The 25,917-nt window shown below is 38.2% G+C and overlaps 1 protein-coding gene across 2 annotated transcripts in view; it reads right to left on the bottom strand.

Annotated features, from left to right (window-relative positions):
• The window catches only part of THEMIS (thymocyte selection associated), a 76,128-nt gene that overhangs the window by 11,066 nt on the left and 39,145 nt on the right, over positions 1-25,917 (bottom strand). The gene's annotated exons all lie outside the window — the stretch shown is intronic.

The following is a 25,917-nucleotide window of genomic DNA, read 5'->3' on the forward strand; positions in this document are numbered from 1 at the left end:
TGATGATTGATATAACGAGTTATGAAATTAGTTCTGATATACATTATATCACAAATCTGTGTGAAGTCTGACATTTCAATTACATTTATTCAGTAGCATTCATAGCATGGAGAGATAGTAAGATGGTAGGAATAGACAATTATGGTGTAATTAATTATAATGCTATACTATAACATGGCAGAAAATAAGTTTCACCCCTTGAATTTCACGCTTGATACAGATATTTTTTTGTAATTCTATTTTTTTAAAGTGTAATCTATTTATATTACAAATATTCAGTCAAAAAAATGTTTTTTACCTGTGTAAGTAGTCGTTAATTTAAAGTGTCAAAAAAGTTTATCTTTATCGCAAATATGGAGTAGCTGTAGAGCTGCAGTGGCTTACAGTTCAGTTGCGATCACTATAACAGAAAGTCCATTTTTTTTAGATAATTTGTAAGGTTTTCCATTCAAAATCTTACATAGATTTTCCTCAGCAAAGATAAAATCATTCTATTCAGAGACAGAAGGTCGCTTTGGTAAAATTGACAGTAGTTACAGAACAATAGTATCTGATCTTTTCAGGATCAACCCACAGTTTGTGAAAGTAGAACACAAACTCAATTTTTAAACAATAATCTGACCCTTCTACAGAAGACACCAACTAGCAACAAGAAAGTCACCAGTAACAGAAATATTTATGAGAGCATATTGAGCAGAAGAGCTGAGGATAAAACCTGTAAAATACATGGACAATTTTCCTCAGGTCATGACATGATACAAGTGGAAAATACTATTTTTTTTTTTCATTTAGAAGAACCCCGAGTAGTTCTCCCTTTTCTGAATTAACACTGAAAGCTTGAACTGCAGGGGTTGACTGAGTTACAGTGTTTGATGCAAGTCTGTGGTACAGTCTGTACAGTGCTGGCTAGCACTCTCCTTGATTGCAAAAGAGCCTCTGACACCAAGCAAAGCTTGTAATAGTGATGTAATTCATGAAAGAAATTCAAGCTGAGGAAAATTTTTCAAAGAGAATGGAAACATCAGAAAAAGCCCTTAATGGCAAGAAATACAAATAACCCAGTGGAAATGATATGGTTAGAACTAAAACAGTGCTAATCTGGTGAAATATGGAATGACTTCACTGAAGTTGCAGGATCTTTCACTTTCTTTCACCAGCAGAGTGTGGCCTTTCTCTGATCTCCAGTTTTTTTCTTGATCATCTGCACCCAAATATGCCTACAGATTTGTTGCCAGCCTGTCCCTGGTAATATGAGCACACTCTACGGGCACTTACTGAATACCTTCTAAATGGAGAAAATACATGCTTAAATAACAGTTTTCAAGGCCGTCACTAAACTTGTCCTATCCTCACTACCATTCATGTCTGTTTATCACAATTGAAAGGTCTTGGGAAAGACAGGGATGTATTGCTGGCAAATTGTTTGAGTTATTGGGGATAATTGGCACGCAGAATGCTTTCAGTCAAAAGTCAGTTTTCAGGAAACTAAATGACCTTAAACTATAGAAACATAGTAAAAAATAAATCAAATTAAAAAACCCCAACACTGACATTCTTTTATTTTCTATTCAGATCCTTATTTAGAATATTAATCCTTGCAATCAAAATAATAAATTAATATGTTCAGAATATTTATTTTATGTTGCCTTAAATAACTCAGAAGCAAGTCTTGGTGTTCAAACAGAAATATTCTCTCATTAGGAATAGTGTAACTGGAGTTTGTACTGATCTTATCAGTCCACAACAAAGACAAACATCGTGATAGAGTAGTTGCCTGGAGCTCACTGTAAATAAATTAAAATATGCAGAACTCAAACACATAAGAACCAACAGGATAACAGGAATTGGACTGTCACTTCATTATCTGCTGAGATCTGATATCACTTTAACATCCTTAACAGATCTACAGGTAACAGTTAAACCAGAGACAAGCAGAGATAAGAAGCTTTTTTTAAACTGCACAAAAATTACAAAGTCTTAAAGTAATCATCCACATACTAGGCAGGTTTAACAGCTCAGTCTATATGGAGGTCCACTCACTGTCCATAAATAACTCAGAGGGCAAACAAGGTTGTAAAGGTAAGATAGTGTAGCAAAGTCTCTCTCAGGAAATAAGAGGCATTAGATCAAACAGGATGAGTGTGAGGCTCATGTGAGAACTGAAAGACCAGAGATTCATCATTTTAGTAAGACAAAACTTGCAACATTCTGCAGAAGCTAAAAATGAGTGCAGAATTTGTCCAACATGTATGGATTGAAGTAGCAAACTGAGTTTCAAAGAGAGCAGTTGGAATTAATTTCCCTTGATTGCTTAAAGAGCATAATGCGTTACACTTGCGTGTGCGAGTGTGTAAGTTCACCTCAACAGCTCACCCCTTGCCCACCCCAGAAGCAGTGACATCTGCACACACAAAAATACTTTGCCCTTCTACAGCACCAGAAGCAGAGAAGCTTTTCCAAAAATGCCAATTGCCCTTGCAATTGCTAGCTGCTGCTTCTCACAGCTCCAAGCTGAATTCTTATCTGCCTTTAGAAATTCAGGCTATTAATAGTCCCTGAGAATATTTCTTCCATTAATATGTGCAATTGCTTTTTGAATTCATTTACAATTCTGATATCAACATCATGTGCCAATGAGTTCCAGAGCTTACTTCTGCATTGTGTAATTTTCCTTTTTTCTTTAAACCATCCTACCAAATAATTTCATGCAGCTTTTGTGTTCACTCTCTATTCACTTTCTTCCTGCATTCAGGTTTTTACATATATAATCTCTCTCCTGAGTCATTTCTTCAGGCTGAGGAGCTCTATAGAGTGTTGTATCTTTCCTCTTAGAGGATCAGAATTGTAATCCATGATGCACAAGATCCTGACATTTCTGCTTCTTTGCAAGCAGAATGTCTGCTAAAAACTACTGGAGGCAATCTGCATACCACACATAAAGCCAGCATCATGATTTGGTCACTTCTCAGTAAGACAAGGAAAACTAATTGGAAGAGTAGCCCAGCAAAACAAGTATAACCTCTGAGGCAGAATAGCAGACGGAGGAGCTGTTAAAGCATACAAGAAGTAAAAACTGTTAAATCTGTATATAAAGAAAGAAAATAATTTGTGTGTTCATAATATGCATTACTATTTTAGTTGCTTTTCTTGTTTAAAAAAAAAAACAACAATGAAAGAAATCTTCAACAGTATCTAGAACATTCAGAGTAAGGAAGAGAAGCAGCATTTGTTTAAAGTGCAGAAAAGTGTGGGAGTAAATATGAAACCAACAGCTGTCATAGTCTCTGAAAATGCTATGAGAGATGTAGTAGCATAAACCAGTTTGACAAAACTGTGCCTTTCCAGACAGAAAGTCAAGCTGTTGTATGATTACAAATGACTCCAGTGAAGAGGAGTACTCATTTGCTGGAGCAATCAGTGCTGGACATGGCACTACACCTTTGGAGTACATTTATTATGAGTCAGCCATGCTAGCAGATACAGATCATAAACCTTTTACTACAATCTTTAAAGACAATTTGGAGAGGCACACTTTACTGTCTTCAGAAAATCAAGCCAAAGCTCTAGACAGATACTTTTCTTTGGCATATACTACACTGGTAATTTACTTGTAAAATGCTTAATTGCTACATGCACCTTGCCAGCAGGAAAGAAAAAAAAGAGTGGAAGTGTGATAAATGGCTTTTCAGTCCAAATACATCGCACTCCTTTCAAACAAAAAAGGCCATTTATCAGCGCTACAAACTAATATTCTGCTAGAGAGTCATAAAACAGAGTGTTCATGGAGAGGCCCAAACTAGGCTGAAAATTCAGCTTTTAATATTTTGAAGTGCGTTTTAAAGACATGATGAGAGAAAAATATAGAAGGGCACATCAGTCTGACAAGCTAGTCACGGTTGCTGATATATAGAGAAAATCTCATGAGTTTCAGAGCATCCTGTACACTGACAAGCTACCTAGATCAATAGGGATCATTTGGCTCCAAAATTCATGATATCTGTATGACTGTCTATAGGGAAAATTAAGAGCTGGAGCAAATCAGAGAAAATACTCAGAATTTGACTCCCATGTGGTATCAATACAGAACCAGGGTAAGAACTATGTCAGGCCCTCCTGAAACATAAATCCAAATTCTTTCCTGGTTCTTAAGTGTCTAAGCTGGAGTAATTACATTTCTTTAAACTTATTCAATCCAGAATTACAGCAACGTTATTCAAAATAAAATTTCATCCACTATATGAATAGAAGGAATGGGTTTCTTCCATGTAACAGATGGGAAGCGCAAATTCAAATGACAGAAATACAAAAATGGAAACTGCTGACATGTCTAAAGAAATTTGCATTATTATGGCAGTCAGTTAGGACTTGAAAGGAAATTACTGCCTTCGGACTATTACTCACTTGCATCCCAAGGTAGCCTTCTTACATGATCCATTGGCAAGGCAACTTATCTTGCAGATCAATGTACTTTTTGCAAGGACAGAGTGTACCTATGGCTAAGGGCGCTGACAAGGGTCTATGGTTTAATACTGAAAAATTTTAACAGCCTTCCCCATTGCACTGATTCCAGTACATGATATCAAGCCTTCATTTTCCACAGTCCACTGGACTGCGGAAAAGAAGAGCTAGTTAGAAGATGCTTGAAAAAGGCTATGAGAAATAAAGAAGATCCTCATTTAACCTCATTAACATACAGGACAGAAACACATTGGAAAATTTTTTGCCTGCAGAACTCATAAGGTACTATAAACTACAGATAAACTGTTTTTGCCCAAGAAAGGGTCAAGATTATATCATTTCAAAAGCAAGAACAAAATCACATTAGTTAATGAGCTCTTTTTTGCCTGGAAGGGACATGGAACTCTGACTAAATAACTTTTCTTTTAAATCAGGGTTCAAATTCTTAACAAGTTTCTCCTGTACAAGGTACTCTCTGTATGTGCTTACAACACCACAGTTAATTTTGTGTTGTCAGGTTTTTCTGAGGATTACAATGGAGATGCTATATAATAAAGTCATGATATCCTGTAGGCAGATGCCACTGCGGGCATAGAGTTCAAAATGCATATTTAAAAATAAGCATATTCGTGAAAGTGGAGAGAGCTTTAGCTTATCTTTGCCCAAAGCTTCAATAAGGATTTCAAACTCAAAACTAAGCAGAAAGTCACGCTACTGTTACATCCTTTTCTAAAGAAATAAAAACAGATAGCATATCAGACTGAATGGTCTTCAAAAAACCAACAGCATGCAGAACACGCTGAGCTTTACCCAACGCTCAACCTATTTGTGAGCTTGAATGAATATTCCGATGGCATAGTGACTAACAGTGAATAAACAACGAAGGAAATGGCATTTCTGTAAGAACGGAACAAACTCTTCTGTTTTGGGGATCTTTTTCCGGCACGCGACGAAGGTGCTTGCGGCAGCCGCTAGATGGCTGTGTTCTCTGCCTTATGCCCAGCCTGAGCACCTCGAAGTTATTCCCAAGGGTGTACAATTCAGCAATACAAAAAATAGCTAAACGCTTAGCGCCTCACCTCTCACCTGACAAAAGATTTCTCCCTCTGGTCCACCCCTTTCCCTGCATTTGAAACCACATGCGAAGCAAATTTCACAGTTGTATCAAGGCTAGGCAGAAGGAAAATACTCATCAGAGCTGATCGTTTCTTGGGGTAGTGCTATGCAGTGAAATGCTAAAATATCTTACCTAAACAGACTGAGGTTTGATCGTTTACCTGTTTAGCAGGAGAGCTGGAATAGATGATCTCTTGATGTCCCTTCCAACCCCTACAATTCTGTGATTTAGGAGGAGAAAGAGCAGCAAATGGGGAAAAACAAAGTGTCCAGCCAGCAGCATAACCTTTAGAGAAGGGCTGCTCTGTGTGCATATCACAGCTTTTCAAAGAAATCTCGTATGGCTTTAAGAAGGTAACTAAAAATAGCTGCTCTTTAAGAGTAGTTCCACATTTCAGATAAAAATTCACAGAAATCTACTGCTGATTTAGCTACAGATGAATTGCATCATGTTATAAATAAAAATATGCAAGTGTGTGTCTTTATTACATTCTGCTAAAATTCTTTGCTTGCTCCAGAATTTCAGAGCTGAAGCTCTCTGTTCTTATCCAACAAGTTTCATGTGCTCATTCAGAGCTCACAGTATTCATCTAACCACTTCTTGTTGAATAAGATCCTTTTCTTTACCAAAAATCAGTCCAAGAATGGTACAGAATACGTCTCAAAAGATTTTTAAATGAAGATTTGCTACCAAAGGATCTACTATGTCTGTGGGTAACTAGAACTGTTGGTCTCTTTTTTCTCAGGCATACTTTTCCTGCTCTGCTTGTATACAAGCAAAAGAACAGAAAACAATCTAGGACATCTTTGAGTGTTCTGGATTGAAACAGTTAGCCAGTACAAAATCACTGAACATATACCTTCAGATATTAGTGATGCAAATCCGAAGAGTATTTTGAAATGTTTAGCAATAGTTCAAATGCTAGATATAGAACTGCATGTCATCTCAGCTCCATCTCTTCATTCTCCCCTCCTCCTACCTCATAAAATACACAAAGGGGGAAGTGCTTGTCTCCCAGGGCCTCACAGCAGAGAAGAGGGCTTTTTCTTCTTTAGCTAGCGTCTATGATACTTGTATTCTGTTTCTTTTTCAGATACACCTGCACCTCAAAGCATGCTTTTTCCTGAGTACTTAGACTGTGACGGCACTTCCTTTGTTCAATGCCTTGTGCAGAGGAATGTATTTTTTTTTCCACATTTTATATGCCGGCATGTTCCTGTACTCATATCTTCAGAAAATTAGTGGGTATTGGCTAGGTTTCCCTGCTGTCCCCCTCCTGCACATCCCACTCCTAACCATGTCACCTCTGCTGCAGCACGCCCTGCCTGCCTGCCTGCCTGCCTAGCCTGCTGCTCTCAGCCATGCTGGTGAGTGCTCAGCTGCAGAAAACAGGCCCCAGCTGCCTCAGGTTGCACAAGGAAAGGCATTTAGCAGCCACCTGTGAAAATTCTGGTTTCCATGACACTCATTGCATGAGAAAGTGACTGTGAACTGAAGCAAGAACTGGACCCCATTGCTCAGGATTCTTAACTATGAGACAGGCTCTGCTCTTCCCCAGGATGGCTCTTGGAAAAAAATAAAATAAAAATCTGAAGATGTGAATTATTAAGATCTGCTACTATATTACAATTGCATCTGACCTTGGCAAGTGGAAGTGCTTGTTTGCTCAAAGTCTATGAAATGTTGCATTTTGTGAAATCACCACCTAAAAAGAAGATGCAAATTCTTCTCATTTATCTTAATGGGACATTAACTGGAAATTTAATTACAAGGAGAACTAATTATCTGCAGGTCTGCCAAACTGCAGATTTAATCTACTCAACAGAGTGAAATGTGAATGCTGAAGTCAAGTTCAATTTAATGAGGGAATATTTGAACTGAAACCAAATGAAAAGAAGAAAATTTCCTGTAACTTCTGATAGAGAGTCTCAAATGAGGCGTCCCTCACTGCACCGTTCTCCTGGCTGCCTCTCCCTCAAACCTCAGGTCTTCTCTGCCAAAAGAAAAAAAAAAAAGAAATATTATCCACCCTGGTCCAGATCAAGATATGTCTCAAAATCTCTTCACCATTATCCTAAGCAGGCACTGTGCAAAAGTAAGGACATAGCCTGACTACCTGCTTCTTCCAAATACTCTCTCTCAGTCTCTATTTTCAGCTCGGGGAATTTCCTGAGTTTGATGTGGTTTGTATGTTTGTAACCCTCAATGGGTCCAAGCATTTGTCCAGTCTCCCCTTGAACTCCTGATCCATTTGCAGCTTTGTTCTGGCTCCCCTTGGTCTGAATGTATCCTGCCCCATTTCCTGTAATTGTGGCCCTGCAGAGAGAGTTGGGGAGGGAGAGCAAGAGTTTTAAAATAAATCATTTTCAAGTTTTGGCTGTTGTGCTTCCCTTCCTAGCATTAGTCTGCAAGTCCAGCTGCAGGGCTCACACTGTGCTTCCTCTTACTGAATGACAGAAAATGCTGTGCATGGCAGACAACAGCCTCAGTGAAGCAGCGGGGCACCACACTGGTAGGAATTAAATACTTCAGAGAGGATTCTGATCTTAGAAACTGGGTGTAAATCTGGACCAACTCCATGTAGTCCGTAAGCATTACCCCGACTTTACACAGTACTATGTGAGTTCAGAATCAGGCTTCTTGTTTTTGAAAATCATCTGGTTTCCAGGCCACAGTGAGTGGAATGTAACAGCAGGAGTGAAGGAGAAATGGGTTATTTTATGAGTAAAATGCATTCTTATTCTAAAAGGTATTTTTCTAAGATTCGAACCTCTCCAAGAATTTATCTCCTCACATACATTTATATATATGTATAAATGTACATAGAAGTATGAGTATGGAAGTGTTTCAGCTTGCCCACTAGAAGCTAATATGTTTTGACAGAAATAAACTATTTTGCCCCCCCCCCCTTTTTTTTTCCTTTCTTGTTTATTCTTTGTTATCTGACATAATTTCAAAGTGTGGCATAGAATTTGCTTACAGCTGTGTTAAACTGCACACCAGTGGCTACCAAACCTGACTACGTCTCTGGGGTTCTGGCTTATTATCAGAGTTGAAGAATACAGCAGGGAGGAGCTGCATTCCTTCTCAAAAGGAAGAAAGTTTGAATCCTGATAGCACAAGTATTTACAAAAACCATTACAAGGGACATTTCAGACTGTTTTGACAAACTGAGCTATTAGCAGCTTGAATTTTGAATTTCTTCGTTTCTCTGTGGGGAACAAAATATAAGGGGAGAGTAGGCTTGCAAGGGAGTGAGGTTTCTGGTACTAAAATAAAATGTGTGCAGTACAAAATGCCTTCTTCTTCCTGCATTCCTACACAGAACATCCTCCTTCTGGGCACAGCAGCTGCTGAATGTACAGGGGTCTGAGAGGTCTCCTGGCTCATCTTCTTCTCAGTTATGTGGCAATTATATGTTCTCATACTTTCTGGTGACTGTGACGGTGTCTTTAGCGTATTTTTGATGCTCCCAAAGGAACTATACTGGAGATGGTAGTTACACATTTTCACCATGTTCTGTTTATTTAGGATTCTATTAAAAAATGAACATAAAAGTGTAGCCTGTGCCTGTACTGTGGTACTGTGGCTTAGCTTATGGCTTCAGCTCAGGTGAACTAAAATTCTCCAAATATTGCCTCTTAAAATTATACTGGCTTTCACACAACAGCTGGATCTAAATCAGATGAGAAAGGACTAAGTACAATCTAAATCTAAATAATGTAAAAAAAAAACTGTATGGGAGAGAAAAAAGTCAATTAAGAGAGAGAAGTTCTATAGTTGTAGTTATTTTTTTATAACACAACTTCTCAAAGTTATTTCATGAAAGGAGATAAGCAGCATATTATTTTTGTCAACATGAACACTCTTGTGTAAACCAAGTAAATGCACATGCTATCCCTGATTTTGTCTTGAACATTTAAGAGAAAGAGCAGAAATGTGAACCCTAAATAATTCCCCTCCTCCTTTTTTTTTCCTTCTTTTGTGAACATTTTTTATTGTATTCTGAGTAAACAGCATGTCTATCAAGGAAACAATGTGGAATCTTGTTAGACAAATCATATATGCTCCCCTAGGCTGTTGGGAAGGCTAGGAACTGCCCATGCAGGGTTTCAGAGCAAAGATCTCTTCAACAGATCTATAAGGAGACACTCCAGCATTGCAGGTGCCCTGCTAGAGCTGTGTGCTGTACTGACATTTATTTTTCCTGTAATCCAGACCATTGTATTACTGTATTAATGAGTATCCTAAATCTGTGGCTTAAACTTAGGGGAACTATCAGAACTGGATCGTGGAAATATCGGTTTGTAAATGTAGAACACTTCTATCTTGGGCCTTCATGATACTGCTGAACTTCCACACAAGCTGTAGAATCTGCAGTGGATCAGTTGTGGCACAGTCTTTTGCAAGCAGGGAAAAAGACTTCTGAGGAATTTTGAGTTGCAAGCAGTTTTCAGCCTAGATGACTTCATTTTTAAAGACTGCCTGGAACAATACGCAGTAGTGAGATGAGAGAGAGATCCCATCGCAGTCAGGTGATGTAGGTCAGCTCCCACATACCACCAGTGATGTTAAGAAAAATTTGGAAGTACAAGCAATTCATGTTGTAGATGTAACACACAGAACATGCAAGTATGACAGAAATGGCCTGCATTTAATCATGCACAGGTGAATGTGAAGTCTGTATTTGATAATCTTGGTAACATCCTCACTTAGCTTTCGTGGAATGCTAGTCTTCAAGCTTATAGGAAGCACCAAAAGATCTTTGTTTCATTCTCAGTTTCTGGGGCAGTCTATTGCTTATGCTCTCAGTGTGTAGCATCATCAGGTTTCACCTTGTATCCTGGTGTGCCTTTCCAGCACTAATCACAAAACTGACAAAACCGTGTTCAAATCAAATAGATTTTGACCAGCTGGTTGGGCCAACGTGTTTTACATGGGTAGTTATAGTCCCAGACAAGTGTTCTGAGCAGATAATTTCTTGTTGCCCACTTATTGATGACAATATTCTTACCATAACTATGGTAGATTGGATATGGGCAGTCCATTAAGCAAATATTGATGTACTGCAAGAGTAATTAAGAGAATCATACTTTTCCAGAAGTCAATATCTGTGGGGGCTCTTGATGGACGCAGAAAGGTCTATGATTTAATCTTCTAAGGTATTTAAATATTTAGGTTATTTATAAAACTTCAGGGCAGATTTTTTTTCTCAGTCAGACAGCATGCTTTTTTCTTAAAAACTGATCATACCCCAGTAATGCCTGAGCTGTTACTTCTGCCATTCTACAGATGATACTTGTGACTAGGCAGCCCTGAAAATGGATACTGTTTCTCCCCAGTTCACATTCAGTTTTGTTCAGTATATGTCCAACTGCTTGAAACATTGTCTGAATTTTGCACATAGCCTCAGTGTGCTACAGCAACTTTTTCAGACAGCTTGTTCAGCATTTTTCTGGGTGTTCCTATGTGAAGAGGACAGTCTAAATGGTAAGTATCTTCATGTCTTGACCAAAATAATGAATTCCCATTTTAACAAAGTCTAAGAAGATAGCATATTTTTTAGTACTCGTGCAGCTGTTACAAACACTGCTGTTAAATTCTGAGCTGCCAAGACATCTACACATGCCTTCAGAAGACTTTGCCAAAATGACTACAGATATATATCAGATGAAAGATTCTCTGATTGGATTCATAATCATTCAGAGGACAATGCTTAGAAATGTTTCTTAACAAGGAAGCACTATTCAGTTTTTTCTGAGAGCAGAGTTGTTCATCTCTTATAAGTTCACATACAACTGTTTTGGTTTCCTCAGTCCACCAAATTACCTTGGGAATATAGAAAAGCTTTTATTTCTGCAGCATAAAATTTGGTCTCATTCAATCTTTGAATAAGTTTAATCGTTCGTTTGCGTTTCAATTCAGCCACCAGCCTTTCAAAATGAAATGCAATTTTCTCCTGAGGCTTCATTCTCAACATTCAGATGGTCAGACAGATTTTTTTTTCTGGTATAGACACTTTTATGTCAGGAGATGGAAAGTGAAATAACCCTAAGCAAGCTCACAGAATTTTATGAAAGAGATTATTATGTCATCAATCATGTCAGTTTCGAGAGGTAATATTTGTAGACCCATTGCTTGCACAAGGAACGAGTTTCTCAGTCTTAATAACAGAAAGTAGTACAAATGTGTAGACCTGGCCTCCCCTAAATGCTCTGTGTCACATGTCAGATTATTTTGTAGATTATGGTATGTTTCATCTGCACCTTCAACAAATCTGATCAGTGTGATCCTGGCAAAGAGTGGAATCAGGACACTGAACTTCAGAAGAATGAACTTCAAACTGATTAAGGAATTGTTGGATGAGATCTCCTGGGAAGATCTTTTTAAAGGAGCGGAGCAAATCTGGCTACTCTTTAAGGATGTCTTTCTGTGATAGCAAAAGCTCCCTGTCCCCTAGAACAAGAAAGCAGGCAGGGAAGACAGGAAACTGGCGTGGCTTGGCAAGGACCTACTGGTCAAACTGAGGGAAAAGAAAGATATGTACAGGCTGTGGAAACAAATACATGTCACCTGGAAAGAATACAGTGATGCTGACCGGACATGAAGAGAGAAGATTAGGAAAGGCAAGGGACAGATGAAACTGAGCTTGGCAAGAAATGTTAAAAACAACTAAAAAGTTTTCTATGGATACATTGGTCAGAAGAGACAGGCCAAAGAGCGTACTTTCTGTGATAAATGAGAAAGAAGAACTACAACAGACATGGAGAAAGCTGAGGTACTAAATGAGTCATTTGCCTCCATCTTCTCTTGCAGCCGGGATTCTCATTTTTCACATCTCTGAACCTTACCTCCCCAGACCTCTTGATGGGAACTGGGGGAACAAACTCTCCCCACTGTAAGGGCAGAGCAAGTCCAAGTCTACCTCATGAGGCTGAATATATACAAATCTATGGGACCAGATGACATGCATCCCAGGGGTCTGAAGGAACAGGTTGATGTGGTTGCCAAGATGTTCTCCATCGTATTTGAAAAGTTGTGACTATGAAGCCAAGTCCGCCAAGTCCACAGTTTTTGGAAAAAGGAAACATCAAACTTATTTACAAGAAAGGGAAGAAGCTGTACCTGGGGAACTACAAGCCAGTGAGCCTCACCTCTGTGCCTGGGAAGATCATGGAGCAGACCCCCTTGGAAGACATTAAAGCACATGAGAAATGAGCAGGAGATCCAGACAGTCAACATGGCTTCACCAAGGGAAGGTCATGCCTGACCAACCTATTGGACTTCTTTGATGGTATCAGTGGACAAAGAGAAAGTAACTGATGTCATCTACTTGGACTTGTAAGGCTTTTGACATGGTTCCCTGCCACATCCTTATCTCTAAATTGGGGAGCTATGGATTTAAAGGGAAGACTACTTGGAAGATTAGGAATTGATTAGAAGGTCAAAAACAGAGGGTATGGTCAATGTCCCTACGTCCAGGTGAAGGCCAGTGACAAGTAGTGTTCCTGGGGGTCTGTCTTGGGACCAGTACTCTTTAACATCTTTGTCAGTGACAAATATGATGGGATTGAGTGCAACCTCAGCAAGTTTGCTGATGACACCAAGCTTACTGGTGCAGTTGATATGGCAGAAAGAAGGGAAGCATCTAGAGGGACCTTGATAAACTTGAAAGTTGGGCTCATATGAACCTAATGAGGTTCATCAGAGCAAAGCACAAGATTTTTCACTTGGGTTGTGTTAATGCCAAATATGTACACAGACTAGGAGAAAAACTCCTTGAGAGTAGCACTACTGAGAAGAACTTTGGTGTCCTGGTAGATGAAAAGCTTAACATGAGCCAGCAGTGTGAGCTTCCACCCCAGATGATCAATGGTAACCTCAGCTGCATCAGAAGTGCAGTGGCCAGCAGGGCAAGAGAAGTGATTGTCCCTCTCTGCTCTGCCCTTTTGAGATCCCTTTTAGAGCACTGTGTCCAGAAGAGAAGGCTGTGGGGAGAGTTCATTATGGCTTTCCAAATTTAAAGGAAGGTTACGAATAGGAGGGAAATTAATATTTTACACAGGTTGGTGTGTGCCAGCCAGCTACACACAATTCAAGCTGTTCCTACAATGCCTTGAAGATAACTTTCTGATGCAGATGATAGAGGAGCTGACGAGGAGGGGTGTGCTGCTTGATTTTATTCTTACTAACAAGAAAGGACTGGTTGGGGAAGTGAAGGCCTCTTTCTTCTGTCACATTAGCTGCACCTGGAATATTCTACTGTAATCCCCAATACAGTACAGAAATTTATCTTCCTAGTGCAACTTCAGTGGCAGCAAACCAGATGACTTCTTAAGCCCTTGCCTTTTGCAAGGGAGAAAATTGGAATAGGCAATGACTTGTACAGATTGAGGCCAATGTCACAGTCAGAGGGTGTTCGCATCCTACTTCAGCCAACTCTGAAATTCATCCAGATCCTGGGGGAGTCCATTGACCTATGCTTACTAACCAAGCTAGTTAAATTGCAGATCATGATTATTGGGAAAGGACTCCACCTACAGTCAGACTTTATTTACGCTTCTCTTGTCCCAACCTGCTTGTGACTGTAGTTCTTCTGTTTTGCCTTGTTAAAGTCTTGCTTCCGGAGTCCATAACTATTGAGCAATCAAATATTCCTAGAATCAAATACAAATTATTTCAAGTGGAAATAAGAGTACATGTCTTTACTAGGTAGAACTTTCAGGCTGCAACTGGCAATAACAGCTATCAAGTAAAATGTCAAGTAGGAACACTCCCTGCCTGTCGTTATCAGTTTCCCATCTTGGGTGCTGAAGCCAAGACAAAGGCAAAGGCTCCCCACACATCCAGGAGCTGTGACTAACCCCACATCCTTCACAGAACAGGGGCAAAGCCACACCAAGATGTCATCCTCTTGACAACAATGGCAACGGAGATAGACCAGTGTGACCTGTGTGAGGACTTATTTGCCTTCAGCCTGCTCCCTCCTGCTGACTCCAACTTTTCATACCATGGAGTTTTCATAGCAATTTCTGTGCTTGACTAAGTTCTAAGGCAATGCACACAAAGACGGGTGGGACACAGTTGAAACTGCCTTAGAGGAAACAAAATGGCAAATCTGAAATGATCACCACCAAGTCACAGAGATCCTGATGCCTGATATTTTTTCAAGCTGGTTAAAAAATGGCTTGCTGTGAGTTTAATGAAAGTAAAACACATTCTTAAAAGCATCTGGCTGATTATTGGCCATTGTGTACTTCTTGCCCCAGTGAGTAAAGTTATGCATGTGCATAAGTGCCTACAGAACCAGAGCCTTAGAGACTTTGACCCTGCCAACACTTTCACACATACTTAAGTTTACTACAGTGACTAATCCTATTTGGCAAGTGGAAGTCTCACTGTGGTGTAGGATAAACCTGATCTGGGAAGAACAGGAACTTGGACTCTGTTTTCTACAAAAAACAAAACAAAACAAAACAAAAAACCAAAAACAAAAACAAAATAAACAAACACCACAACACATGTTTTTGCCCTAAGTATGTTATAGCTGATAGTCAGATACTCAAAAATCCTGATAGTCTTAATCTGAGAGTACTCAGGGAAGGAACTATACTTTCCAGAGATAAAGACAGTGTTTAACATATTGTGGGTGCTATGAAAATTCAGATAATAAATAAAGTAAATAACTTGGCATCATTTATTTCCTTCTTTGTGGATTTATGAGAAGGATGACAAGAATAAAAAAAGAATGTACAGCACTGATCATTATTTCTGTGGTTTAATAGACATTTATTTACTTCTGTGTAGAAAACTTCAAAACTAATGAATACATCTATATGTATACATCTATATGTATCATAGAATGATACCTGGGTGCCTGGTGATGTTCAAAGAAACATATAAACAGTGCACATCTCAGGTTAGCCTCAACCTCCAAAACTTATTGCAGCTGTTGGATAGCAGTCAGCACTACACTACACGTTACATGTGAAAGGCTTTTGAGAAAAAAGTTAAATCTCTAATCTATCTAGAGATGAACTAAAATCTCGTATTCATTTCACATGGATCGTAAAAGAGCATCTGTGAGATACAGTTTCCGGGTAACAAAAGAGAGCTTGCTGGCAGAAGTTGTTTCTTCAGCATTTATTTTCTAAGGCATGCAGTCCTAAATACAACAGTGTTGACTGAAATAATAAGAGGAAAATCTTGCAAATCAAAAAGCTGTGACATAGACAACCCGAGGGTACCTCCAATGGCTCCTTCCAAGCCATAATGTATTGGGTCAGCAACTTCTGGCTCTTAATATTCCATATGGTCATTTCTATAGCCAGCATGATAGCAGGAGGAAAGCATTCCCCTTTTTGACAGTAACCGTTTTGAGGCCCCTTTTTACGTTGGCATAGTAAAACCAGACTTCAGTGCATATAAGAACAAGCTCCAGAAAAAAAGTAAGAGGCTGTGCTTGCAGTGTAGAGCTCTTTGAAGCCCATGTGTTTCATCACACTCCAGTTTTAGCACTTCCTTACAGGAAGTGGTCTGTGTGGTTTTGTGACCTATTTGTTTCATTGTAAGCTTGAGGGTTGGTTGGTAGAATAAAATTGGGAAGGTACTGTGTAAAAGATTCACATACATCTATTATAGCTTTACTGTATCTTTGATGAACTGCCCAGTTTCTAGTCCAAAATAGAAATTTTCCTGGAAAAAAAAAAAGCTTGTATTTTGATCCATTATGAGTATGTTTGAGATTAAAAAAGAAGCAGAAAGAAAAGATGATGTGTTTTAAACTATTTGCATTCAATATTTCCAGTTATCTACCACTTTTGCAAATTAATAAAGTAAAAATTATAAAAATACTTCTCAGTGTCTTAGAACTGTTAGTCTGCAATATTTATTTTCAGCAGAAATGGTTTGCAGCATTCATATAGTGAAAGGCAGAAAGCAGAGGCTATAAAACACTCTGCTGACAAAAGCAGTATTACTGATAGAAATTTCTAGGTTTAGATCGTCCTCATCATATTTCTCTTACAAACTTAAGAATGTTCTTTATAACAGTTTCATAATATAACTCTCTAAAACTTCCCTATTAAACCCTGGATTCAAGCAGGTATTCATTTTTAGTGACTACAGATACAATTGGTACTTTGCTCTTGGCAGACTGGCAAGATAGCACACAGGAATTATCTCCTTTAACTGTAGATCAATGCCATGACTGAAACTATAAAATTGTAGGCAAATTGTACAGTAACTACAAGGTTATTATCAATCACTTCTAGCTCTGCAGTGGCACAGCGGAGAGGGTAGATACTATAATAGGGTCTCTGCTCAGTACATTTTGTTAATATACTGTTTTCTTCCAGAGTCTTGCACATCTCTTGTTCCTGATGGCTACTTTTGTCTTGCTACTGATAAAAGAGAGGAACTCAACTCAGGTTCAAGCAGCACAGTAAATACTTCAGGATAAGTGAAGTTTTTCTTCTTATAGATGAAAAGGTTTATTTACCTACACAATATGTTAGTATTTGCTTTCATTTGGTAATTAGTAGGCCTCTGCCCTAAGTGAAAAATAAAAAAATCAAGGCCCCTTTTGTAGATTTCCAGTTTAGGCAGGTTACTGAATCTGGTAGCATTACAGAGCCATAAAATCAAGAGGGTCATCAATTCCCAGCATTGTTCCTCAACAACCCATCCAATTTTAACAGATACTACACAGACACAGGAGCAGAGCCATGTTTTTTGTTACTGCTGCTCATTATCAACATCTGTAAAGTTATTTAAAAATCTGCCAGTGGGGAGGACAAGAAGATAAGTGCAAGAAGATTTGCACTTATCGCAGAGAACCAGAGAGCCAGCAGACAGGATGACGGGGTTGGTTTGCATGATTTCCACCCCCCCTCCTCCCCTCCGGGGTCCCTGCAAACTCTGCACAACCCTCTCCATACATTCAAGACCTTTTGTTACCCCATCGGTAAAATGTTTATGTGGGCCATATGTTTAGGTTTTCTGTGAATGACACTGCAGCCAGAGAAACTGTCCTCACATAACTTCTACACTTCTGATCATGCCATCAACACACAGCCACTCTCTTTCCAGATTTTGCCATGCACTCAAGCTTAAGGCTACTTCAGCACAGTGAAAAACTGGCCAGATTCAGATTGGAAGCAGCGACACTGGAGTTTACCCTTTGTTAAAATAAATGGCTTTTGCCCACCTGAAGCAGTTCCTATTAATACTGTCCTGTTACAAATGTTTACTTAATTTCTGATCAAAATCCTTCACTGCAGGAAATCCTCAGACTCCAGTGCTCTCATGGAAATGATGGAAGTTAATGTTCTGGGCAAGGGAAACAGTTATAATGTACACTGTCACAAGAGGACCTTACTTCAGGAAAACTGAGTATGACAGTCACTTGCTCTACAACTCTTTCTTGCCTGTATTTTATCATTCCATCTTGAACAGAGGGAGAGAACAAGGAGGAGTTTCCAGGAAGGCAAGGTGGTAAAATTTATTTCTGCTTTCAGGACAAAGCAAGGATTCGAGAAAGTGCTGTCTGCTGATGATCTTTATCTACCTAAAACTAATTTTCCAATAATAACACCTTATAATATTTCACAAGGTTATTCTAACAAAGAATTAACTAAGCTTTGATATAGCTTTGTAGGGACACATTACAGCAATGAGAAAAGTGCATTCTTTCAAGGGCAGCATTAATTCAACCCATATGACAAACTCTTGGTTAAAAAATACAACAGTTGTTGTGAACTCAGTTTGTAGGATAATGTCTCAACAAATATTTTAATCTGGGATCTGAGTCTATTATCTTCCCCAAAAACTTCAGAAAAAAAATTATGTCCAGAGAGTTAGCTCAGGACAAAACAGGACTGCCAACATATCTAGCCACTAACCTGCTGGGTGTCTGCAGGCAAGTCATCTGCTGTTTTTTCTCTCTGCCACACATTCTCTGCCTATGAGGGTATCTGCTATGACTAGTACTCACTGCATCTTTCTGCAGGGCTCAGAGACCCCAAGACTCCATATGGGCCTATAGCTGATACAATGACAGTAAATATTCATGTAAGATTTTTTTACTGTTACAGTACTTCACAGTTGAACTTTGTTTTACTGAAATATCCCAATTTTAATCTCCAATGATTGGTCAAATCAGCTCCCCAGATATGAGTAGTCCTCCAGCTGCTTAACAGCTGAAGCAATAACACAGCTGCAATAGTAATAAATACCTCCCCAGGGCCCTTATAGCTAGCACTACTCTTGTATTCTCCTTTTTTACTACTCTTATTCAGTTTCCTGTGTAGCTGATGCAAAATAAATTTTAAAAACCAAACAGAACAAAGCCCATAACAACAAAATTCTTTGCCTTAATTCATTTATCTTGATAAATAGACAGAAGCAAACACACATTTATATTTTTATAAAACTTATATAGAGATATATATTGTGTATGGAATGCTTCTAAATGAAGCAGAGGTTTGAAGTCAGAAAACTTCTACCAAGTTTCAATCTTAAGGACTGAAAAATCAGTTAATTTAAATGTAGCCTACCAGTAAGGAAAACTACTTAAATCTCTTTACGTACCATTGAACAAATCCTGTCGCCAGCAATGTACATAGCTATCATCAAAAAAACAGTGATTCTGCTGAGATATGGTTTACCTGAATCCCAACATATTAACAACTCTGAGAAAAATCAAAACTGATTTCTCAAGACAAAGAGTTATCTTTCTTGAGGGTTCACTGTATGTGCCGGTCACCATGACAGTAATCACCAAGCCTCTCACAGTGTTATCTGAAGCACCACAGGAACCTGCTTTACACAAAATAGAAAACAGAATGCAATACACTGCATTCCAATGTACAGCAGGTCAGCATGGATGAGTATCAAGATTAAATGACAGTATAGAATCAAATACTCGTACAGCAGTAGAATCAGTTCACAGCTTCCTCCACTGCCCGTAGCATCTTCATAGGACACATAAGTTTTCGATTTCATTTACATAATCTTTAAAACAACCTTAATCTTGATGCATTCCTTTCTGCAGATTTTTTTTTTTTTTTTTTTTTTTTTTTTTTTTTCAGATGGCAAGGATCATTCTTCAGTGTTTGTGACCTAGGCAGCCCTGTCTCACGTTTATCAGTATTTACACACCTACATGTCTGCTCTGCTATCTTCAAATTAATTACAAGAATTGTTGGACCAGGTTTATATGGAATAAGACTCATATACAGTAAAGATAAATAGAATAGCAACTAGTGTTGAGGAGAACAGACTGTTGAAAACAGAACACAACCTATATAAAATTACTAGCAAGAGACCTTAAAAGCAGAGGCACATCACTTGGCGTAATTGCATGACTCCTCTGAAATGAAGTGCCCCATTAATGGTTATAAGTCCAGTGTGCAGGTGAGACTGTTGTCAAATCTGTTGCAACTCAGTCAACCCTAGGGTAAAATTCAGTGCTGTGCAGCAAAAAACCTTATAGCTGAGAAAGAGGGAGCTCCAGTGGCTTTAAAAAGTCTTATCATCTAACTTTTAGCTTTCTCAGGAGTTATAAATGACATTGACCACTTTTATGCCCTACTACCTCACTTTTAATCAAGGCACTTCAGGACTGAGGGAACATTGCAATGAAGTACTTGAGCTACCATGCAAGGATGTATTTATTTCAGTGAGATATAAGAAGAAAGCATGCTCAGCAGAGGAAAGGCAGGAAATAGGAGAGAGAACAAAATTAGGGAAGTGAAGAGGGGCTGTTTAAATTAACTCGTTGCATCTGTCTTAAGTCATACAAAAAGATATAATTTTACCCAAGAGCAAGCCTTGCAAATGGCAATTTATTTCCTAGAAATAATTTAATGACACACCACTACTTGAGTGCCTGGTACTTTACATACAAATAAAAATGGCAAGTCCCTGCTCTTCAGCATTGTCATCTAAATTAGACATTTGAGACCAAGTCCTCTGTGGGTATAAATTAGCATAGCTCCACTAACAGTGGAGGAATTATTTATGCCAGCATGCACCAGAAGGAGAATAATACTGGGAAAAGACATTTTTTTTACTATAAATTGCATGGGAAAAAAGTATATTTCTTGCCTGTAAAATACCAATCCAGTTTTGATGGTCTTTATTTACATTATTAATACTCCAGTCATCTACAATAAGCCTGTGATTTTGCAGCATTTGAAGATCTGAGCATTTGTAGATTTGCAGAGAGGAAATAAACAGATACATTAAGTCATTGGAATGCACCTTGCAGTTCTCAAAAAGAGGTAAAACAAGGATGAGTCACATAGAACAAAAGGATTCAATAGTCAAGGCTTCTTATCTGCTCATGTGAAACTCTTGAATTTTTTGCATTAAAAACCACAAACATCAACAGGGTAAATGGTCATAAAAATTAGGTATGCTTACATTTAAAACAAATTTTAGAATCTTGTCCAGTGTACTTTTTGAACTGTCAGAAACCTCGATGGAGAAAACAATATATCACTCTAAAGAGAATTAACAAGCAGTACAGTGGGCATGAACAGACATCACGCATCACTGACCTGTGCTGTTCACATCCACATGTAACAGCCTGAATGGGTGTCAGTCACAGAACAGTGGGAAAAGAATGAATTTTTGCTTTGATAGAATTTAAAATGTTGTCCTAAATAAGTTAATTATAAAAAAAGAAAAAGAAAGAAAAGTGATACAAATTGCAGCCAGGTGGAACCATGCCTTTAAACTCTTAAAGAAAAGAATCCAAGATGCTATTCATCAGGATCACAGGACTGAAAGAAATGGCTGCATTCAGGATTGCCTTGGAGCCAAAGCATATGTACTTTAGTGCAACCGGTTGTGATTCCATCAAACAGAGAGACTACAGCTGGTCAATTCATCTCTCAGTGAAACACTGATGGCCCTACAAAGGTAATGAAATATAGTTATTTATTGTTTCTCTTTTCAGGGTATGTTCAATAATGATACTTTCACCTGCTGATGTACATCAAGACAGTTCACCTGTGAAATGTTCCTAGTGAATGCTGGGAAGCCTAAAACTGTGCTCCAACTTACCCACCATTAATTCATTTATTTTAAAATACTAGCAATGTGTTGTTTCTTCCCAAAAAGCATATACAAGTGGACTTACAAAAAGCAAATTGTAAAAGCAAGAAGTGTGTGAAGAATCCTTCACTTAATTATATTTAGTTATTTGAAGATAAATAGATTTGCAGTAATAAGAAATAGTAGTGCTATAATTGCAGTAACTGCAGTAGTGCTCTGGACATAGGAACTCCCAAATGCTTAATCCTCTGGAGTTGTACTGAATCTGCTTTACAAGGAGCATTTTACTTGTCAGTCATATTCTGCAAGTTGAATGACAGTGATGTTTTCACAGACTGATCAAATCACTAATGGAGGTTATCTATCACCTTTTATTATTGTAAAGTATACTAAAGTGGCTAAGTGGCTAAAAAACTTTTTGACAGGTGAATATTGCATTTCTTATTTGACAAGGCAGAAGTGAATCAAAATCTAATATGAAAAAGCATGCTTTTTGGGGGGTTTGATGTCTTTCTCTACATAAGTGCTGTTTAAAACAGTAGAGATAGAATCTTAATTGAACAAGCTTTCAAATGAAATGCAATGTTAAGTGTACAAATGTGCTCTTAATGGCGGAATACCAGTAAATAATACTCTCTTCTTAAAATGCTTATCCAAAGTTATCTCAGAGTGAAAATTGTTAGAGAGGAGAGGAGAGGAATATGCACAAAGTTTCAGTATACAATTATTGAATTCATAACAGGAGTACAAACCATGAATATTTCTTGAAATGCTATTCTTTTTTTCTTTCCCCCACCCCAGTTTGGCCACAAAAACTGTATTAGGAGCTTACTGGAACTGTTTATTTATTTTAATTCAAATTGCTACTCTACCTCTGTGCAGATTACATATACATCTTGTTGCAAGAAAAGCACAAGATATGCTGTGTGGCTAATCTGTCAAAATAAACACCTTTCGTCTATTCTAATTAATTGTGTGTGCACATCTGCAGGAGAAAAGAAAAGAGCGCTCTCCAAGAATTTCAACACTTGAAACAAAGATTCAACCAGTAAGTAAACACAGCTTAGACTAGAATCTGAAAAACAAACAAATAAACAAATGAAACCAACTACACTTGTCACTTTTGAGGGACTGACCCTCTTTATATCTTTTAAGTGTGCATAAATCTTTTCATCTGTGCCCATAATTCCTATTATAAAAGGAGATACAAAAGTAAAGGGATGGATAGAGAAGGTTCTGTTAGATATCCTACAGTTCAATGTACCCTTCAGTTAGTAGTGTTGCAAGAGATGTGAAAACAGGAGGCTTTTCTCACATTTGCATTCTTTCTTTCTTTGTCTAGAGAGAATTAGCATGTCAATATTTACTTTTATTTTCTCAAACAAATCTGAGAAACACAACATTTTCCCAGCCCTACTATGGAATTCTGCTACATGCTTATATCTACACTTTTGCAGATCATCTTTTCAGTTCAGTAGGAATAAAATATGCAGAGCAGAAGAGCATGAATCCTCAAACCATTGTTTTGATGACCTACGTGCAAATTAAACAGTGTTTTTGCCTGATTCTGTGCAGAAATGAACCTCATTCTTGGTATGGAAACTTCCGGATCCCATAAGACTCTAATATACATGCCACAAATCTGGGAGAGTGGAAAAGACAAGGCACTGGAGCAACTCATAGGATTGGGATGACAGTGATCACCTGAGAATGTGGTTTTTCACACAATAGATGGGTGTGTTGTAGCTTGCAGGAGGACATGTGGACTCTTAAGCACTGAAGAAGTATGCATGCTATATTCCTCTCTTTCCTTTCTCAGAATAAATCTTCCCAATTTACAATTCTTGGAAGAAATTTCAGTTCCATTAAACTGAAAGCACCTGAATTTTCTTAAATTGTCTGCACATGGGCGTCAAGATACAGTCACGGCTGAGCAGCTAGAGTAAGTAAAGCAGTCAAAAGCATGCCGGTAGTCTGGGTTTCAAAAAGGAAACAATTTGGTAATGTCTAATGAACTGTGTCAACTAGAAGAAACAGGCCTTCTGATAGGCACGTTCAAACTGGTGAGGTTTCTTTGTAGTTACAGCTTAACAGCGATACATGTTGAAAATATCCTAAACAGGATGCTTTGGTTAGGGGTGTATACAATGTATAAGGACATCTGAATACACAAAGCATTCCTGAAGGATTCTTGAAATGAGTGAAAGAGTGTTTCAGAGTGTTCTTGTGTCCTTAGAGCTGTCCTGTGCATGCCCTTAGGTGCAAAATTTCATTTACATTTGAAAAGTTAATGAAAAATTTGATGGTGGTGTCTGGCAATGTGTCCTTTGAAATGAGCTTAAAGCTTCCATTAATTTGAAGTTGTTAGCACATCCATTTTATGTTGTTAGATATTGTTGTTAGAGTTATATAAGATATCACAACAAAAAACAAAGAAAATGTGCTCAACTGTTCAAGAAAAACAAACTAGTCAAAACTGTTGTCCTTTGGAATTTTAGAGTTACACAATACTGTTAGTCTTGATCTTTTTGAAAGCTGCTATGATTTATTACTATAACTCCATAGCCACAAATTGAAAACATAGATTAAAATGTCTCCTGCTTGACCTTTTCACAGATAGCCCACGAATATGAATATTAACTCTATGCATTCAAGAGCTGCTGAGTTATATATTGTAAAAGGTATTATTTCAAATCCTATTTCACCAAATGAATTACCAAATTACCAAATAGTTCTACTGCAAATGTTATTGTTTTCGTTTGTTTATGGTGTGTTAATAGGCACTTTAGAAACCACTGGGCAACCTCCCCAAATTTAAAATACAGGAGTGGCTGTGGAGGCATATGAGCTCTCCTGGTCTATGACTGGATGACATTTGTGCTTCAGCAACAAAAAATCTCCTGATCTTAACTAACACTTCACCCGAAGAAAACCTTGACTTTTATTTATTCTGCCAAAGATTAAATATCAGTCAGCTACTCATGCACAAAACTTTGAAAAGAAATGCACAACGACCACCACAAAAATAAAAGCGTTTTCCACATTCTCTTGGAGTCTCCTGTTCACATTTGTAGCACTCTCAGTCTTAGCCTTGTTCTTTCTCCTCTCAGACACTGTAGTTTCCCCGAAGACTAAGTTTTATTTGCGTGGCACAAAGTAAAGTAAAAAAACAATGCTGAGCTGTACTGACTGAAGACAAATAATAGAAGAACATGCATTTCCTCAGTAAGGCCACAAAACTCTGGTTTAGGTAACAGCATATTTTCTCTTCTGTGCCTTGTCTGGTTGAGCTAAGGAGGAAAAGATTGCTTACATTATTTTTCTCAGTGTGTGTGTCTAGCATAGGATCAAACACACAAATTCTAAGTCCCTACACCATATTGAATTCCATTAAATGAAACTTACACAAGCTCTATGAGTTGCAGCTCTGGAAAACATGATCTTTACACAAGCTGTGACAGCTTCCCATCAGCTACTTTGTCCCTCTTTACTTTCTGTTGAAGCAGATTGATGATTGCTTCTGACTTCTTCAAAACTAGTTACAGGACTCCCTTTGACTTCTTCTAGTGAGATCTTCCTGTACATTTCTACAACCCACAGATTTCTTTCCTATTTCACAGCAATGATTCTAACCTGTACTGAGGTCTGATGGCATCAGAATATGGTTTGTAGCTTGTCCTGCAAATCAGTACAAACTGCTTGGCTTCTCCATATTTGCTGGATTTAAACGATGCATTAGAAAGCTGCTTTATGTTCCCATTTATTGTAACCAGAATGGTTCATTAGTAAACAAGAATGCTTTCGGGAACTTATCATTTCAGTTCTTATAGGAAAAGTGCTTTCTGTACAGGTTTCATTTTTTAAATTCAGACTAAGTCATGCTTACCCCATGGCTTCTGCATCCTTATGAACTGTGGCTCCATGGAAATGAGCCACCTCCCTCTGTTAACGCCCGTGGAGCTGGAGAACTTCAATAAGCAATTTGTGAATTTTACCCACTGAGTATTTTCTAAATGGCACATTTTTTTTTGAGATGCTGCCCCAAGTCCTTTCAGCCTCAGCCTGGATTTTTGTTTGCCTTAACAAATCTCTCAGCTGTTTGTCCTGTATCTGTCCTTGTTTATAATGATAGTGCTTATAAAGACAGTAAGGGTAGGAGCGAATTGTTCCTTGCCACTAACTCTTTGTAAACAATTATACAGTACATTAAATTGCCTTGGTTTGAGGCAATCTAATCCTCAACTAATAGCAAGGCATATATCTAATACTGTTTACATACT

The sequence above is a fragment of the Centrocercus urophasianus genome, unplaced genomic scaffold (assembly GCF_019232065.1).
Source record: "Centrocercus urophasianus isolate 14NV4802_14NV808 unplaced genomic scaffold, USGS_Curo_1.0 seq_10, whole genome shotgun sequence".
Classification (NCBI taxonomy): Eukaryota; Metazoa; Chordata; class Aves; order Galliformes; family Phasianidae; genus Centrocercus; species Centrocercus urophasianus.